At 43.1% G+C, this 19,261-nt stretch overlaps 1 pseudogene; it reads right to left on the reverse strand.

Annotated features, from left to right (window-relative positions):
* LOC110527780 overlaps nucleotides 1–1,564 on the reverse strand; it is a 45,435-nt pseudogene extending 43,871 nt beyond the window's left edge.
* Nucleotides 1,565–19,261: the final 17,697 nt, after the last annotated feature.

The raw sequence follows: 19,261 nt of genomic DNA on the forward strand, positions 1-19,261 counted from the left end.
TAGGCTATATCAAGGGCTTACTTTGCAAACACTCTTTCAATTTAAGGGTTTAAAATAAATTAAAACCTGTTCTCCGTCACTTGATCAAAGCAAATAACCCCTTCCACAGGAAAAAACTGAAGTGGAGATGAAAAAAACGGGCTTCTCCTGAGGGGAAAAACACAATACTTACATAAGCAGTTATAAGAAGACATAAGCAGTGATTACTTGTTCTTATGGATTCTTATGGATATAGCCAAATACAGTGTGGAGGACTGCACAGTGAATTAGGTTAACTTACCCAATAGCAGAACCCTTGCCTCCATGTCATGGAAAATGTTTTGTTAGTTTGTGCGTGTGTGTGTGTGTGTGTGTGTGTGTGTGTGTGTGTGTGTGTGTGTGTGTGGGTCAAAATTGATGTGGTTTTGTTCTCGTTGCTGAAATAGCAAGCATTTGAGAATCAGCCTGTTCTCATTTACCCTCAAGGCAGCATGTCTTCTTTTCTTTTTCTTCTTTTTTTTCATCCACCAAATAAACTATAGGCTACAATAAGTAATGTGTTTGTAATAACAAGCAATGAATAGGGCTGTAGATGTCACTTTCTAATACATACTGTCCCTCAAAATAATGTGTTGTTTGGACATCAATAGCATCACCCACACTGGTGTGTAGAATAGGCAACTTGTTAAATAAAGGTTAAATCAAAATGTATCAATGTAGACAGTCAGTTTGATATCCAAGGGAATTAAAAAAGTATTTGTCTTGATAAATAGGTCAAATAACATATAGGCTAGGGTACCTTGATATTACATTACAGAGCCCCCCCCCCACTGAAACAGAACTAGCTTATGCAGTCATAATTGATAGGTTCCTTGTCTTGTTGGCAAATGATCACCAAGCTGAGACCCTTATGGATATATGGCCAAATATAGCCTACAGTGCAGAGGACAAGGCTGTAAATTAGGTTAACTTACCCAATAGCAGAAGCCTATGGGTCTGCTTGTATTCTCTCTTCTCTGCTTTCAGACTCTTGTCTATGTTCCGACTTCTCTTTATCTCCGCTTTGATGCGTGCTTTCTCCTCCACTCTGCGTTGATCCCGAAGCCCCAGGTCGGAACAATTGTCCTGCTGCCCAGGCTCGCCATCTAGCCCAGCATTAGCACCCGTTCGCCCGCTGTAGGTTATCGACGAGTGGGGTCCTATAATCCTAGATCTAAAACTATGACACATCCCCATAACGAGCTGCCACGTTTATAATTCAACTAGCTAACACTTGACCGTGCGTGGAAACCCCATAATTATGATAACAGTCTCGCTGTCTATTGTCACATCCCGTTAGCGGACACCGGGTCCATGCAATGACCAAGGTGTCCACTTCTCGCAATTCAATGTATTTTGGTCTTCGGAAAACGTAAAAGCCACTCACAGTAGGCCCAGCCGACGAATATGAATCTGACCGGCACACAGTTCCCGGTGCTCCTTATTGTGATGTATAGCTTATAGAGATGGCTTGTTGGTTTTGCCCTATTTTGCTCTCGAAGTCCTTCCTCATCCTTCCTCTTTCCTGTTACAATTTGCAGGAGCAACAGGGGGGAGGCAGAAGAGAAGCCACGCGTCTGAGTCACGTGATCTGCGTCGTTCATCGCCCACCTCAGCACACCTGTTTCGTTCTCAAATCAACCGTTCTCACAAGATGTATATTAGCCGAGATGTCTTTTCAGTGGCAGACTACTTTAAGCATCAAAAAGAAGAATAGGCCTTTAGATAGACACAGAACTGCAGTCAATTAGCTATCTGAACATTGTAATATCTTACTCTGAGGAGGGGACAAACAGTGTCTCTGTTTAAATGAAGATGGATTATATTCACACTAACTGTTAACGGTTAACTGTCTATGTTTGTATCGTGTGTGTGTGTGTGTATGTTATAGATTTTTACAGATTGGGCCATAGAAATTTGATTAGGGTTCTTTGTGATTGGATATAATTCATCCAGCGCCAGGGGGAAAAGAAACCTCTCTGAGATTGCCACTAGATGACAGCAAATTCTAACTCAGTAGTTCGGTGTGAGACAGCTTCATAACATGCTGACCAGACCGCCAGCGTTGCGGCGCGCTCAAGCGTTGCCGCTCAAGCCAAGCGTTGCAAAAATAAATGTACACAGTGGAAACTGTAACTAGCCCCCCTAAGAACAATGTCTAATTGCTGACACACAAAAAAATCGATGTTTGGAAAATAATTGGTGTGTGGATGAAGGACATGATTAGGCTAATAAACTATGAATGGAAATAAATGGCTACAGTTTAAACTTTTTTAGTTATTTTATGAAATTATGTTTTTAGAAAAGGGGCGTTTTTTTTAAAGTTCTGGGGTAACTGGCCCCCAGGGGGTAGAAGATTATGGCATAGGTGTGTTAAAATCCATTTAATCAGTTAATCAGTTATAATCAGTTATTTAGAAAGTCTTTAGTAAATAATACTTCACTTTTAAGTCTAGTTGTCTTAATTTAATTATTTAAATAAAATATGGGGGGAAAATTGTGTTACATATGTCACTATTAATATCTGCACTATGTGGAGATTTGATGTCCCTCTTTTTAACTCACCTGCACATACATTTTCTTTAATCTCTCGATGTTGTTCCTTTTCCTAACAATCCATTATGTACAATTGCACTAAATATTATTGGAATAATGCAATAATTTGTATCTCTGCAGTCTTTAAAATGACATTCAGGGGCAAAAGGTTTTCAATAGTTGTTTTTAATTCATTCAAAAAAATATATTCATTTGAATACAATATTGGAATGGAATATAACTAATAACATGAAATAACATTGGAATAACTCACAAGACCACCTCCTGCACTGCTCACACCTAATACAGTCCCACCTGTGGCTGAAAACAGCCCCTCACAGAAAATACACTCTGCATCTCCTTTGGTGACTGATGTGGCTTATTGTGTTGCAACAACCTTCTTTGAGGCAACCTTTCTTTGAAGAACTTGATTCGTTTTCCTACTCTCTCTCTCTTTCTTTCTTCTTTTTGATGCCTTTTCCTCCAGCAACCTTTTGTAAGGTGAGGCTATCAGCATAGCCGCAGACTCTGCCTTCCTCTTCCTCGGCCTCGCCTCCTGGAGCCTTGGCACAACTCCAATAGAACTGCTGCAGCTGTTGGTTGTTGGTTTAAGCAAAAACAAACAAACAAACAAAAACACATGAGTATTGGTACAATAAACACTTCTAATCACTATATGCAAATATATGTTCCCTAAAACCTAGCAAGGGTAGGCTGCAGGGTGGAGGTTGTGGCGGAGGTAGATGTGGTGGAGGTAGAGGTTTTGGAGTTAGAGCTGGTGGCGGTGGAGGTAGAGGTGGCAATAGAGCACTGTGGCTGAATGGATTCTTTGCATTGAAAATAAAACGACAAAAGCAGTACATCGGTGTTAGTACAATAAACACTTCCTACCAAGTACATACGGCTTCTGCTACCTTAGATGACTTTTTCGTCCCAGCAATAGGTTCAGGCTCCTAGATAACCTCAGCGGCCACGAAATCCACCTCTGTGAAGATGTACTTCTACAAAGGCCACAGCCCACTTGCCCGGAAGCCCTCCACTCCTCTCTCCACACTGGCCACCTTGTTATAGGCCTTTGTGATGAGGCCAGCCATTTGCTATATACCTATCCTTTCCCCAGGAAGCGTCATCATCCATTGATGTCGGTACGGTCTAACAGCTGCATCTTGTGGCTGCAGTGGGGTGGCAGAACAGCCTCCAGGGTCTTATGGAAGTGGTGCCCATCGAGGATGAGGATATGGGGTTCCTTAGGGGTGCAACCAACACTGTGAGCAAAGTGGTGGAGCCAGTCGACAAAGATGGTACTGTCGACCCAGCCTGAGTCACTCCTTCCAATGGACCCTGGAGGTGCTCCAACCAGCAGTTGTTCGTTCATCCTCTTCCGGGAGGAAGATGAAGAGGGGCGGTACGTATTGCCTCTCTGAATTGATAGCACAAATTACTGTGACTGTGAAGCCCCTCTCTGCACTGTTCATCCATGCAACCTGTTTTGCTCCCTTGGTGGCCACCACAGGCAACGGTTTTTGGACGTTTTGTATTCCCATCTCATCATTGTACCAAATCTTCGTTGGCCTGACGTTCCTGACGCTGTTTAAAACGTCCTCGTAGGCCTTTAAAAAACTGGTTAACCTTAAGCTTATTAAAGCCCACGGCCCTCACAAGACTGGTTGCTTGCGATACTCTTACTGACAGTTGAGGGTTGTGCTTCATGAAGCCACTGAACCAATCCACCTCTGCCTACCCCTTTCCTTTGTTGAGCCTGTGCTTAATTCCCATCCTCTCTGCCAGATCAAAGGCAAGTCTTCTCACGTCCCATGATGTTAGGCCAAATAGGGCTCTTTCCATTTGTTGAATGTGATTGACAAGGTCACTTTCAGACGTGGAAGAGAAGACTAGTAGGCATTTACTTCATTTTTCATTTTTTGAGGATAGAAATGATTTTTCTGTCATGGCTAACTACCAGGAAGTTTGAAAAGACAGGCTGAGTGGGCAGGGAGCTTATTTCCATGAACTCACCTTGACTGACAGCTTGTTGAAACACCTACAAGAAACTTGGATGAAGTGTTGCAGTAAAATCATCTCAAGCTAATTTGGTGATACACAAAGCAATTCAAGTAACATTGAAATTTCATCATTGATGTCAATCTTTTTAATACATCACCTGTTTGGCAAATGCGGTTCACAGCAGCACTGACGGATGAAGACATGACAACTGCATACATTTTTAACGACCCCCCTTTTTGTTCCATGCTAGCTGAAGACCTAGCTAGCCAGTAACTAGCTAGCACCAGACACAGATGAAAGGGGAAACATAAGTATCTTTGCAATAGATGAAGAGTATAAACTTGTAATTATATTTGCTGACACCCTACAGTGACATTTTGGCACCAGTAGAGAAGCTATTTCGTTATGTAAACCCCGCCCCTCCGCAAACACACCATCTCCGATGTTGATTACGAGGCGATACTTATTCAAATTAGATAAGAGATTATCATGTTACCATTGGTATATTCAAATTAGAGTTAGGGTAATGTCACCCTATCCCCTTAATAATCCTGCCTCCTCAATCCAAGGATTTGACATGGGGGAGGCAACCCGTAACTTTCTGATCAAACTTTATCAATGTAGAGGCAAAAATCATTTTTCATACTTTGGTGATCATACTTTTATCTGGTTTCATACATATGTCACTCAATTTCATGAAATCATGATTTTGTCTGTTCATGACCTTTAAGAAATTAGATTTAAACATTGCAGACCATTCTTTCTTTCCATATTTGAAATGTAGTGGTCAAGTCGTTGTCACCTATCAGACAGAGTTCAAAGGTAATTTGGCCAAGTTGTTGCAACATTGTAGATTGGAAACGCATTCCATGGTGATAAACACTGTTGTTAAACTCTATCTGTGTGATACTTTTGGGACTCAGTTAACACAAAATGTTGTTTTTCTGGTCTTGCTATCATTCTTCAATTAAGATAATTGCTTAAACTGATTGATTATTGAATGATTTTGATTGTCTAAACAGGAGAATTGTAAGAATGATGAGATCCTTACGTTCCTGAAGTATATAGGCCCAGGAAATGGCTTTGAGCCTAAATTCCCACTGATGTGAATGGGGAGGATGCCCGCGCCTTGTTTGTGTAGCTCAAGGAGAAGTTTACATTCCCCAGCGGTGACTCCATGGCCTTCATGGGCGACCCAAAATTCATCATGAGGAGCCTTGTCTGCAGGAATGACATCTCCTGGAACTTTGAGAAGTTCCTGGTCCGTCCTGGTGGGGAACCTTACAAGTGATATTGAGGATATATTAAGGAGCTCCTCAAGGTTAAATAAATTCAGGCAGAGCTCTTACAGTGTTGGTGTTGATAAGGATGGAGAGAGCCTGACCACAGGGATAACACACAGTGTCTTCACTCCCCAGTCACACATTTGCTTCATATTTTATTACAATATCCCCTCTCCAGTACTAACTGCTTTTGCTATTAGCCTCTGCCTCCTTAGGAATATGCCTGCTGCATTTGTTTCAATAAGCTTTGCTCTCCTTCGCAGGACACTGTTGTTGTTTGGACTCTACTGAATGAACACATTCCTTAAAGCCTTTTTTGTAAAGGGTTTTTAATAAAGTTGTAAAGGCCTGAATCTAACAGTAGTGTATTACTTATGTATAGCAAAGACCACACTGTTTTAAAAAAAACTGTAATTTTTTACAGTAAATTCCTAGTAGCATAGTAGATTACTGTAAATTACTGGCAGCACAGAAGCTAGTAAATTACTGCAGATTTACAGAACCTTTACTGCAACACAAATGTACAGCATATTACTGGAATACCTGACTACAGCAACATTCCGTATTTCCATCACGGTTGACAACTCAAAGGTGTGCCCCTCTTAGAATACAAAGAACCTTGGTTTGACCCTTCCACTCCTACGGGAGGGCAGCTCCCGCTCAGCCCAGTCCAAGCTCTTCTCTGTCCTGGCACCCCAATGGTGGCACCAGCTTCCCCCTGAAGCTAGCTACCCCTTACTAGCTCTGACCTTGCTGATAGCTACTTATTGAGGAAAAATGTACTTACTATGACTGTGATATTTGTCCCAGCTAGCTGTCTTAAGATGAATTCACTAACTGTAAGTCACTCTGGATAAGAGTGTCTGCTAAATCAGGGGTTCCCAAACGTTTTCACTCGGGCCCCCCTTTCAGCATTGGGGAACATCCCGTACCGCCCCTGCAGGCGCACACACGCACCATGTCTATTTCTATGGGCACAAGCACTGTTCATGACACAAACTGTTCACACCCCTTTTGTTGGTGGATAGAATTTAGCAGTTTTTAAGCTTATTTCCCCGCAATTCTACACACTTGTCATGGGGTGGAAACAACATTTTGCAGTTTTAAAGCAAATTTTCTTGCAATTCTATATATTTTGCCATGTCTAATGTGTATTCATGTGATATGTGATATTTGAGTGACAAAAACATTACAACAAATTCTATGGGCCAAAAATCCTAGCCAAAAAAACATTAGCTGACATGGGTTAGTTGATCTGAACATTTCTGCCAAGTTATACAGTGCATTCAGAAAGTGTTCAGACCCCTTGACTTTTTCCACATTTTGTTACAGCCTTATTCTAAAATGGATTTAAAAAAATGTTCCTTCATCAATCTACACACAATATGCCATAATGACTGAAATATCACATTTATATAGGTATCCAGACCTTTTACTCAGTACTTTGTTGACGCACCTTTGGCAGCGATCATAGGTTAGAGTCTTCTTGGGTATGATGCAACAAGCTTGGCACACCTGTATTTGGAGAGTTTCTCCCATTCCTCTCTGCCGATCCTCCCAAACTCTCAGGTTGGATGGGGAGCGTCGCTACACAGCTATTTTCAGGTCTCTCCAGAGATGTTCGATCTGGTTCAAGTCTGGACTCTGACTGTGCCACTAAAGGACATTCAGAGACGTGTCCCCAAGCCAGGCCTGCATTGTCTTGGATGTGTGCTTAGGTTCATAGTCCTGTTGGAAGGTAAACCTTTGCCCCAGTCTGAGGTCATGAGCACTCAGGAGCAGGTTTTCATCAATAATCTCTGTACTTTGCTCCGTTCATTTTCCCTCAATCCTGACTAGTCTCCCAGTCCCTGCCGCTGAAAAACATCCCCAGAGCATGATGCTGCCACCACCATGCTTCACCGCAGGGATGGTGTAAAGTTTCCTCCAGACATGACGCTTGGCATTGTCACGACTTCCACCGAAGCCGGCTCCTCTCCTAGTTCGGGCGGCGTTCGGCGGTTGACGTCACAGGCTGTCTAACCATCGCCACTCCATTTTTCATGTATCCATTTGTTTTGTCTTGTTTCCCTGCACATCTGGTTTTCATTCCCCAATCAATCTACAGTGGGGCAAAACATTATTTAGTCAGCCACCAATTGAGCAAGTTCTCCGACTTAAAAATATGAGAGAGGCCTGTAATTTCCATCAAAGGTACACTTCAACTATGACAGACAAAATTAGGAAACAAAAATCCAGAAAATCACATTGTAGGATTTTTTATGAATTTATTTGCAAATTATGGTGGAAAATAAGTATTTGGTCACCGACAAACAAGCAAGATTTCTGGCTCTCACAGACCTGTAACTTCTTCTTTAAGAGGCTCCTCTGTCCTCCACTCGTTACCTGTATTAATGGCACCTGTTTGAACTTGTTATCAGTATAAAAGACACCTGTCCACAACCTCAAACAGTCACACTCCAAACTCCACTATGGCCAAGACCAAAGAGCTGTCAAAGGACACCAGAAACAAAATTGTAGACCTGCACCAGGCTGGGAAGACTGAATCTGCAATAGGTAAGCAGCTTGGTTTGAAGAAATCAACTGTGGGAGCAATTATTAGGAAATGGAAGACATACAAGACCACTGATAATCTCCCTCGATCTGGGGCTCCATGCAAGATCTCACCCTGTGGGGTCAAAATGATCACAAGAACGGTGAGCAAAAATCCCAGAACCACACGGGGGGACCTAGTGAATGACCTGCAGAGAGCTGGGACCAAAGTAACAAAGCCTACCATCAGTAACACACTATGCCGCCAGGGACTCAAATCCTGCAGTGCCAGACGTGTCCCCCTGCCTAAGCCAGTACATGTCCAGGCCCGTCTGACGTTTGCTAGAGAGCATTTGGATGATCGAGAAGAAGATTGGGAGAATGTCATATGGTCAGATATAACTTTTTGGTAAAAACTCAACTCGTCGTGTTTGGAGGACAAAGAATGCTGAGGTGCATCCAAAGAACACCATACCTACTGTGAAGCATGGGGGTGGAAACATCATGCTTTTGGGCTGTTTTTCTGCAAAGGGACCAGAACAACTGATCCGTGTAAAGGAAAGAATGAATGGAGCCATGTATCGTGAGATTTTGAGTGAAAACCTCCTTCCATCAGCAAGGGCATTGAAGATGAAACGTGGCTGGGTCTTTCAGCATGACAATGATCCCAAACACACCACCCAGGCAACGAAGGAGTGGCTTCGTAAGAAGCATTTCAAGGTCCTGGAGTGGCCTAGCCAGTCTCCAGATCTCAATTGGTGGCTGACTAAATACTTTTTTGCCCCACTGTATATGTATTTATTCCTCTGTTCCCCATCATGTCTTTGTCTAAGATTGTTTGTTTTACGTGTGTATTGTTGACGCGCCAGACTGGCTTGTTTTTTCCGTGTTATTTTTCACCAAGATGTTTATTGTTAAACATAATTATTGTGACTGTTTTGCGCGTTGTGCACTTTTGCCTAAATAAAGTGTGCGCCGGTTCACAAATCTCTGCTCTCCTGCACCTGACTTTGCTACCAGTACGCACACATCTGACAGGCATTCAGGCTAAATAGTTCAATATTGGTTTCATCAGACCAGAGAATCTTGTTTCTCATGGTCAGAGGCCTTTAGGTGTGCTTTTTTACTGAGGATGTGCTTCTGTCTGACCACTCTACCATAAAGGCCTGATTGGTGGAGTGCTGCAGAGATGGTTGTCCTTCTGGAAGTTTCACCCATCTCCACATAAGAACTCTGGAGCTCTGTCAGAGAGACCATAAGGTTCTTGGTCACCTCCCTGACCAAGGCTCTTCTCCCCCGATTGCTAAGTTCCGTTCGGGCGGCCAACTCTAGGTAGAGTCTTGGTGGTTTCAAACTTCTTCCGTTTAAGAATGATGGAGGCCACTGTGCACTTGGGGACCTTCAATGCTGCAAACATTTTTCGGTAGCCTTTGCCAGATCTGTGCCTTCGACACAATCCTGTCTCGGAGCTCTAGGGACAATTCCTTCAACCTCATGGCTTGATTTTTACTCTGACATGCGCTGTCAACTGTGGGACCTTATATAGACAGGTGTGTGCGCGCCTTTCCAAATCCTGTCCAATCAATTGGATTTACCACAGGTGGACACCAATCAAGTTGTAGAAACATCTCAAGGATGATCAATGGAAACAGGATGCACCTGAGGTCAATTTCTAGGTCTGGATACTTGTGTAAATAAGGAATCGTTTTTCATTTTTACTAAAATGTGTAAAAATGGTTAAAAACCTGATTTAGCTTTTTTCATTATGGCGTATTGTGTGTAAATTTATGAGGGGAAAAACTAATTTAATCCACTGTAGAGTAAGGCTGTAACGTACCAAAATGTGGAAAAAGTCAAGAGGTCTGAATACTTTCCGAAGGCACTGTAGCTCTCTAAGATGAAAACTGATGATGCACTACCCAATTTGGAAATGACACCTTGTGCATTCTGTTATTACAACTTTCAAGAGTAAGTTGAAAGCCAGAGTCTCTTTAATCCTGAAAAAAATAAAAACTGTCAAGTTTTTGTATTACATTAATGTAATACCACCAGCATCCTGTAAGTTACTGGAAAATACAGAGCAACGACCTTACAATACTGTAAAATTAGCCTGCTATACTGTAAGAAAGTAAATGCTACTGTAATCGTGTTGGTATTTTACTGTAATTATATGAGATCTGTGTATGCAGGTTGGCTGCTCAGTATTTGTATAATTACAGCATATTTATAAATATTTGGTGTTTTATATCACTTGCAATTTTAGAGGCCTAAACAAAAGCTTCCAAACTGGGTGTGATTACAAGGAAAAAAACGATCAAAGGGCATGGTTTAATATTCAACCATTCAAGGTCAATTTGGTTATTCCAAAATTCATTACATGTCTAATCTGATTTAATTAAAAACTTCAAAATAATAACCATTTCAAACAATAAATAATCAATCCAACTTAAGTTATTCAAATCACCCCCCCCCCCCCCAAAAAAATGCATTCAATCAAATAACATTTAACAATAATCCATCCTTTAATTTATTAGTAGGTCAGTCATGGGCCTGATTGACAGTGTGTTAAAAGGTTTAAGACCAACTTACACTCTGATCTGTCCCCTATATACATTAACTTGTTATGGCACAACTACCACATATCAGTTACATTGGTACAGCATTCTCAGTAATGGGTGCAACAAATATAGCCACTTACAAAGGCACACATCGAGATATGATCCGTTAATGGTTCGGTGTTTATTGGTTTGCTTTTCCTTTATTTTTAATGCAACTCTACAGAAATGAGTTCATTTGGGAGTAATTAAGCTTGCCAGTTGACAGGTTAAACACCGAACTATTTAGTTGTTAATGAGCCAGCGATTCTTTCCCCTCAAAGTCAATTTTTCCTGAATTTACAGAATGCCGGGGGTAAATATACAGCTAAACAGTACTTTAACATTAAATTGTATTTTAATTTAAAAAAATATATATATAACAGTGAATATGTGTCACGTTCGTCGTATGAATCGGACCAAGGTGGTATACATACATTCTTTATTATTAAAAGAATGAACACGGAACAAACTAACCAAAATAACACACCGACACTATACAAATGAGTGCTGACAGGCAACTACACATAGACAAGAACCCACAAACACCAAAGGGAAATGGCTACCTAAATATGATCCCCAATCAGAGACAACGATAAACAGCTGCCTCTGATTGGGAACCATATCAGGCCACCATAAACATACAATTACCTAGACCTACAAAACCCTAGACATACAAAAACCCTAGACAATGCACAACCCCTAGACAATACAAAAACAAGCGTATCCACCCTAGACACCCTGACCTAACCAAAATATAAAGAAAACAGAGATATTTCAGGTCAGGGCGTGACAATATGTAATTATAATTTACAGCATACCAATACATATTTGCCGTTTTATATCACTAGCACTTGTAGAGGCCTCAACAAAGCGGATCAAACGGACATTGCTAAACACCGAACCATTAAAGGTTTGAGACTGCCACCGATCTGCCACCGATCTGTCCTCTGTATGCATTTAGTTGTTAGGGAACTACTACCACATATCACTTAAATTGGTACAGCACTCTCACTAATGGGTGCAACAAGTATAGCCTCTTACAAGGCATTCCTCAATTTGTTAATAAGCCACAACAATACCATGCACCCAGAAAAGATTGTTGGCGCTCCAAAATTACAGTATGGTACTGTATTCTGTGGGGTGGTATTGAATTACAGTAAATTACTGGCAGCATAGCAGACAGAAAATTACTGCAGATTTACAGGAAAAGGTTTTTAGATTCCAAAAATACAGTATGGTACTGTATTCTGGTACTGAACTACAGTAAATTACAGGCAGCACAATAGACAGTAAATGATTGTAGATTTATTATTAAACAAATAGAGCCTCTTACAAAGCACACCTTGAAATATGCTAATGCTGTACTGTAATATAGAGTTACAGTAGCTAACTAAACGTTTTGCTGTAAGTGTACAGCAATGTGTTGCAATGAGCAGAAAAATAAATATTATATTATGGAATTGTTTATTGGTTTGCTTTTCCTTTCTTTTTAATGCAACTCTACAGAAATGAGTTCATTTGGGAGTAATTAAGCTTGCCAGTTGACAGGTTGAATATTGATGTACAATCAAAGATCCGTTTTTGCAACAGAGCAAAGTTCTATAGTACAATCAAAAGAGTTTTAATATTAGTTATAAATTATATATAGGCCCACTGAATTTGTGGTGCATACATGTCCCTTGACAAAGAAACATGATATTTTATATTGCCTTGTTTTCAGTCACCAAACAATTCACTACAAGTGGCTTGTTTTACGTTCTGAGCACAGTTTGAGTCTTTCCTGAGTTATTCAGCTGTGACTGAATAAGGGACCTCTCATTGACGAAAGAAGTCTTTGTAATGAACAGAAAGATCATACTCCCGCTACATTTCTAACACAATGTCTAACATGTAGTTATCCTCTTAGGAACTGGACTCAAGTATTATAGGTGCATGTATTATAGGGGCATGCCGCCACCTACTGTATTGACTGTGTATCAGTCTACTATTCTGTAGTATGAATTCATTACACTTTGTGAAAAATTGTCTTACCAACTAACACTGCACACATTAAAACCTCACCACTATTCTGGCCTTATCTGATCCTACTCCAGGCCAGCAGCCTGGGAGGACAAGACATTATCGTTCAAAACATCTTATAACTCTTCTGTAGTAAAATCTTGTACACCCAAGTACTTTCTTCGCAGCTGCCACCACATCTATCCTCTGTGACTTTAGGGGATGGAACTTTGGATTTGCTTGACAGTGCAAAATCCTTTTTATGCCTTTTTACTCCTCTTGCCTTTTGAATGACGTTTCAAATGAACTCAACATAACCTTGTTATAGGTTAGTAATTAAGTTTCCTTAATCTCTATACCTGAAATAGTGTTCCTCAAATTGGAGCTTTGTTTGTGGGTGACTGAGTGAGTCCTTGCTGGACTGATCAAGACAAGAAGGTGTAGAAAAAACTAGTGCTGTAATATCCTCCATTGCACGGTTGCAAGGCTTCAGTTAGACCTTGTCTCCTACAAGCCTGAAACAGTGTAGAGGAGAACATTGTGCAATTATTTAAAGATATACTCTTTGAGAAGGTAGGGTTCTTTTCGGAAGATGCAGGGACACTGCTGTCCTAACTTCAGGGGGAAGCTGGTTCCACCACTGGGGTGCCAGGACAGAAAAGAGCTTTGATTGGGCTGAGAGGGTACTGCCCTCCTATAGGGGTGGGAGTGCCAAGAGACCAGACGTGGCAGAACGGAGTACTCGGGTTGGGGTGTACAGTTTGAGTGTAGCCTGAAGGTAGGGAGGGGCTGTTCCTTTTGCTGCTCCGTAGCCAAGTAGCATGGTCTTGTAGTGGATGCGAATGTCGACTGGAAGTCAGTGAAGTGTGCAGAAGAGCATGGTGACATGGAAAAACTTTGCATTAGGACCTTGCGTCTCTTCCTGTGTGAGGTAGGGCCGTACTCTACGGATGTTGTAGAGCATGAACCTGCAGGAGCGAGTCACTGCTTTGATGTTTGCAGAGAACGATAGGGTGTTGTCCAGCAAGGTTCTTTGCACTCTGGAAGGAGAGCAGGCAGACCCTCCCTGGGAGGATGAGCAGGGCCATCTTCACTATCACAATTCCAATGGGTCAGAAGTGTCACGAACGTCGTCAGGGAAATGACCGGACCAAGGTGCAGTGTGGTGAGCGTACATTTATTTTTATTATGAATGTCGCCAACAAAAACAAGAAACAACAAAACGAACGTGAAGCTTACTAGGGCTATACAGGCCACTAACAAAGTCAACTACCCACAACTAAGGTGGCAAAACAGGCTGCCTAAGTATGATTCCCAATCAGAGACAACGATAGACAGCTGTCCCTGATTGAGAACCATACCTGGGCCAAAACATTTAAACAGAAAACATAGAAATAAAGAAACTAGAATGCCAACCCTAGTCACACCCTGACCTAACCAAAATAGAGAATAAAAGCCTCTCTATGGCCAGGGCGTGAAAGTACCCCCCCAAAGGTGTGGACTCCGGCCGCAAAACCTGACTCTATAGGGGAGTGTCCGGGTGGGCATTTACTTCGGTGGCCGCTCCGGTGCAGGCCGTAGACCCCGCTCCACCTCTGGCTCACCCCACTTTGGTGGCGCCTCTGGTGTGGCGACCCTCACCACAGGCCCCGGACTGGGGACCCTCGCCGCAGGCCCCTGACTGGGGACCCTTACTGCAGGCCCCAGGCTGGGGACCCTCGCTGCAGGCCCCGGACTGGGGACTGTCGCTGGAGGCTCCGGACTGGAGACCGTCGCTGCAAGCTTTGGACTGGAGGCCGTTGGTGGAGGCTCCGGACCGCGGATCAATGCTGGAGGCTTCGTGCCATGGATCATCACTGGCGGCTTCGTGCCATGGATCATCACTGGGGGCTTCGTGCCATGGATCATCACTGGAGGCTTCGTGCCATGGATCATCACTGGAGGCTTCTTTGCTTGACATCATGGGAAAATCAAAAGAAATCAGCCAAGACCTCAGAAAAAAATTGTGGACCTCCACCAGTCTGGTTCATCCTTGGGAGCAATTTCCAAACGCCTGAAGGTACCAAGTTCATCTGTACAAACAATAGTACACAAGTATAAACACCATGGGACCCCGCAGCCGTCGTACCGCTCAGGAAGGAGACACGTTCTGTCTCCTAGATATGAACGTACTTTGGTGCGAAATACGCAAATCAATCCCAGAACAACAGCAAAGGACCTTGCGAAGATGCTGGAGGAAACATGTAAACATTATTAAAGTGACCAGTGTTCAAGGACTATGTACTACGTAGCAGGGAAACATGGATTATGAAGGTCAAGCCAGCGACGTCGACTAGAGCTCAGCCTTCAACACCATAATGCCCTACAAGGTCATCACTAAGCTCAGGAGCCTGGGTCTGAATCAGTGAGTGATGGTCAGTGATGTGCACGCCGAGGAACTTTAAGCTAATGACCCTCTCCACTGCGGTTCTGTCAATCACTCTGACAGTGCACTCACCTCCTCCCTGTAGTTTGTCTCATCGATGTTGAGACAGCCTACCCCTTGTGTCGACAGCAAACTTGATGATCGAGTTGGAGACGTGCGGTCACACAGTCATGGATGAACAAGGAGTACAGGAGGGGGCAGGAGCAGTGTGGTGGAGATGTTGTTTCCTACCTTCACCACTTGGGACCGGCCGGTCAGTAAGTCCAGGACGGAGTTGCACAAGGGGGGTTCAGACACAGGGCCCTGAGCTTAGTGATGACATTGTAGGGTTCTATGGTGTTGAAGGCTGAGCTCTAGTCGACGTCGCTGGCTTGACCTTCATAATCCATGTTTGTCTGGAGTCCCTGCCACATATGTACATCTTGTGTCTGAGCCATTGAATTGCGACTCCACTTTGTCCCTGTAGTGTCATTTTTCCTCTTTGGTTACCTTATGAAAGTTGCAGCAGGTCTGTTTGTTCATGTCCATCTTCTCAGTTACCTTGCCATGGTTAAATGCGGTGGTTTGCGCTTTCAGTTTTGCACAAATGCTGCCGTCTATTCACATTTTTGGTTTGGTTGAGTTCTAATCTTCAGTGTGAACAACATCCTCTGTGCATTTCCTGATGAGCCCGTCACTGAGTCAGTGTATACAGTTGTGGCCAAAAGTTTTGAGAATGACTTAAATATTAATTTTTACAAAGTCTGCTGCCTCAGTGTCTTTAGATGTGTTTGTCAGATGTTACTATGGAATACTGAAGTATAATTGCAAGCATTTCATAAGTGTCAAAGGCTTTTATTGACAATTACATGAAGTTGATGCAAAGAGTCAATATTTGCTGTGTTGACCCTTCTTTTTCAAGACCTCTGCAATCCGCCCTGGCATGCTGTCAATTAACTTCTGGGCCACATCCTGACTGATGGCAGCCCATTCTTGCATAATCAATGCATGGAGTTTGTCAGAATTTGTGGGTTTTTGTTTGTGCAACTGCCTTGAAGATTGACCATAAATTCTCAATGGGATTAAGGTCTGTGGAGTTTCCTGGCCATGGACCCACAATATCGATGTTTTGTTCCCCGAGGCACTTAGTTATCACTTTTGCCTTATGGCAAGGTGCTCCATCATGCTGGAAAAGGCGTTGTTCGTCACCAAACTGTTCCTGGATGGTTGGGGGAAGTTGCTCTCGGAGGATGTGTTGGTACCATTCTTTATTCATGGCTGTGTTCTTAGGCAAAATTGTGAGTGAGCCCACTCCCTTGGCTGAGAAGCAAGCCCACACATGAATGGTCTCAGGATGCTTTACTGTTGGCATAACACAGGACTGATGGTAGCGCTCACCTTGTCTTCTCCGGACAAGCTTTTTTCCAGATGCCCCAAACAATCGGAAAGGGGATTCATCAGAGAAAATTACTTTACCCCAGTCCTCAGCAGTCCAATCCCTGCACCTTTTGCAGAATATCAGTCTGTACCTGATGTTTTTCCTGGAGATAAGTGGCTTTTTTGCTGCCCTTCTTGACACCAGGCCATCCTCCAAAAGTCTTCGCTTCACTCTGTGTGCAGATGCACACACACCTGCCTGCTGCCATTCCTGAGCAAGCTCTGTACTGGTGGTGCCCTGATCCTGCAGCTGAATCAACTTTAGGAGATGGTCCTGGCGCTTGCTGGACTTTCTTGGGCGCCCTGAATCCTTCTTCACAACAATGGAACCACTCTCCTTGAAGTTCTTGATGATCCGATAAATGGTTGATTTAGGTGCAATCTTACTGGCAGTAATATCCTTGCCTGTGAAGCCCTTTTTGTGCAAAGCAATGATGATGACACGTGTTTCCTTGCCGGTAACCATGGTTGACAGAGGAAGAACAATGATTCCAAGCACCACCCTCCTTTTGAAGCTTACAGTTTGTTATTCGAACTCAATCAGCATGACAGAGTGATCTCCAGCCTTGTCTTCGTCAACACTCACACCTGTGTTAACGAGAGAATCACTGACATGATGTCAGCTGGTCCTTTTGTGGCAGGGCTGAAATGCAGTGGAAATGTTTTTTGGGAATTCAGTTTTGGGGACTTTCTCTTCATAACATTCTGGAGTATATGCAAATTGCCATCATACAAACTGAGGCAGCAGACTTTGTGAAAAATAATATTTGTGTCATTCTCAAACCTTTTGGCCACGACTGTACATCAATACTATTCTGAGGCGGCCCAGAACGTTTTCCAGTCTGTGTGATCAAAACAATCTTGAAGCATAGATTCTGATTGGTCAGACCAACACTCGTACGTACCACGAGAGCTTCCTGTTTAAGTTTCTGCCTATATTCGGGTAGGAGCAGAATGGAGTTATGGTCTGATTTGCCGAAGGGAGGGGGAAGGTCTAGAAGGCCAGCACCCAGGCGTCACCTCTTCACCTTTGGCGTTGAGACTGGTGTTTTGAGGATATTATTATTATTATTATTATTATTATTATTTTTATTTTTTTATTTTTTTATTTTTTTAATCATACCCCTTTTTCTCCCCAATCTCGTGGTATCCAATTGTTTTAGTAGCTACTATCTTGTCTCATCGCTACTACTCCCGTACGGGCTCGGGAGAGATGAAGGTTGAAAGTCATGCGTCCTCCGATACACAACCCAACCAAGCCGCACAGCTTCTTAACACAGCACGCATCCAACCCGGAAGCCAGCCGCACCAATGTGTCGGAGGAAACACAGTGCACCTGGCAACCTTGGTTAGCGCGCACTGCGCCCAGACCGCCACAGGAGTAGCTGGTGCGCGATGAGACAAGGACATCCTTACCGGCCAAGCCCTCCCTAACCCAGACAACGCTAGGCCAATTGTGCGTCGCCCCACGGACCTCCCGGTCGGGGCCGGTTACGACAGAGCCTGGGCGCAAACCCAGAGTCTCTGATGGCACAGCTGACGCTGCAGTACAGCGCCCTTAACCACTGCGCCACCCGGGAGGCCTTTGCAGATACTATTTAATAAAGCTGCCAATTGAGGAGTCTTGTGAGGCGTCTGTTTCTCAAACTAGACACTCTGATGTACTTGTCCTCTTGCTCAGTTGTGCACTGGGGTCTCCCACTCCTCTTTCTATTCTGGTTATAGACCGTTTGCGCTGTTCTGTGAAGGGAGTAGTACACAGCGTTGTATGAAATATTCAGTTTCTTGCATGGAATAGCCTTCATTTCTCAGAGCAAGAATAGACTGACGGGTTTCAGAAGAAAGGTCTTTGTTTCTGGCCATTTTGAGGCTGTAATCAAACCCACAAATGCTGATGCTCCAGGTACTCAACTCGTCTAAAGAAGGCCAGTTTTATTGCTTCTTTAATCAGCACAGTTTTCAGCTGTGCTAACATAATTGCAAAAGGGTTTTCTAATGATCAATTAGCCTTTTAAAATTATAAACTTGGATTAGCTAACACAACGTGCCATTGGATCACAGGAGGGATGGTTGCTGATAATGGGCCTCATGTATATTTATATATATATATATACATATACGACAAAACACACATCACGGCAAGACAACACTACACTAAGAGAGACCTAGGACAGCAAGGCAGCAACACATGACAACACAGCATGGTAGCAACACAACATGACAACAACATGGTAGCAACATATGGCAGCATCACAACATGGTACAAACATTATTGGGCACAGACAACAGCACAAAGGGCAGGAAGGTAGAGACAACAATACATCACGCAAATTAGCCACAACTGTCAGTAAGAGTGTCCATGATTGAGTCTTTGAGTGTTTATTGAGCTCGTTCCAGTCGCTATCTGCAGTGAACTGAAAATACGAGCAACCCAGGGATGTGTGTGCTTTGGG

This window comes from Oncorhynchus mykiss, chromosome 7 (assembly GCF_013265735.2).
Source record: "Oncorhynchus mykiss isolate Arlee chromosome 7, USDA_OmykA_1.1, whole genome shotgun sequence".
Taxonomy (NCBI): domain Eukaryota; kingdom Metazoa; phylum Chordata; class Actinopteri; order Salmoniformes; family Salmonidae; genus Oncorhynchus; species Oncorhynchus mykiss.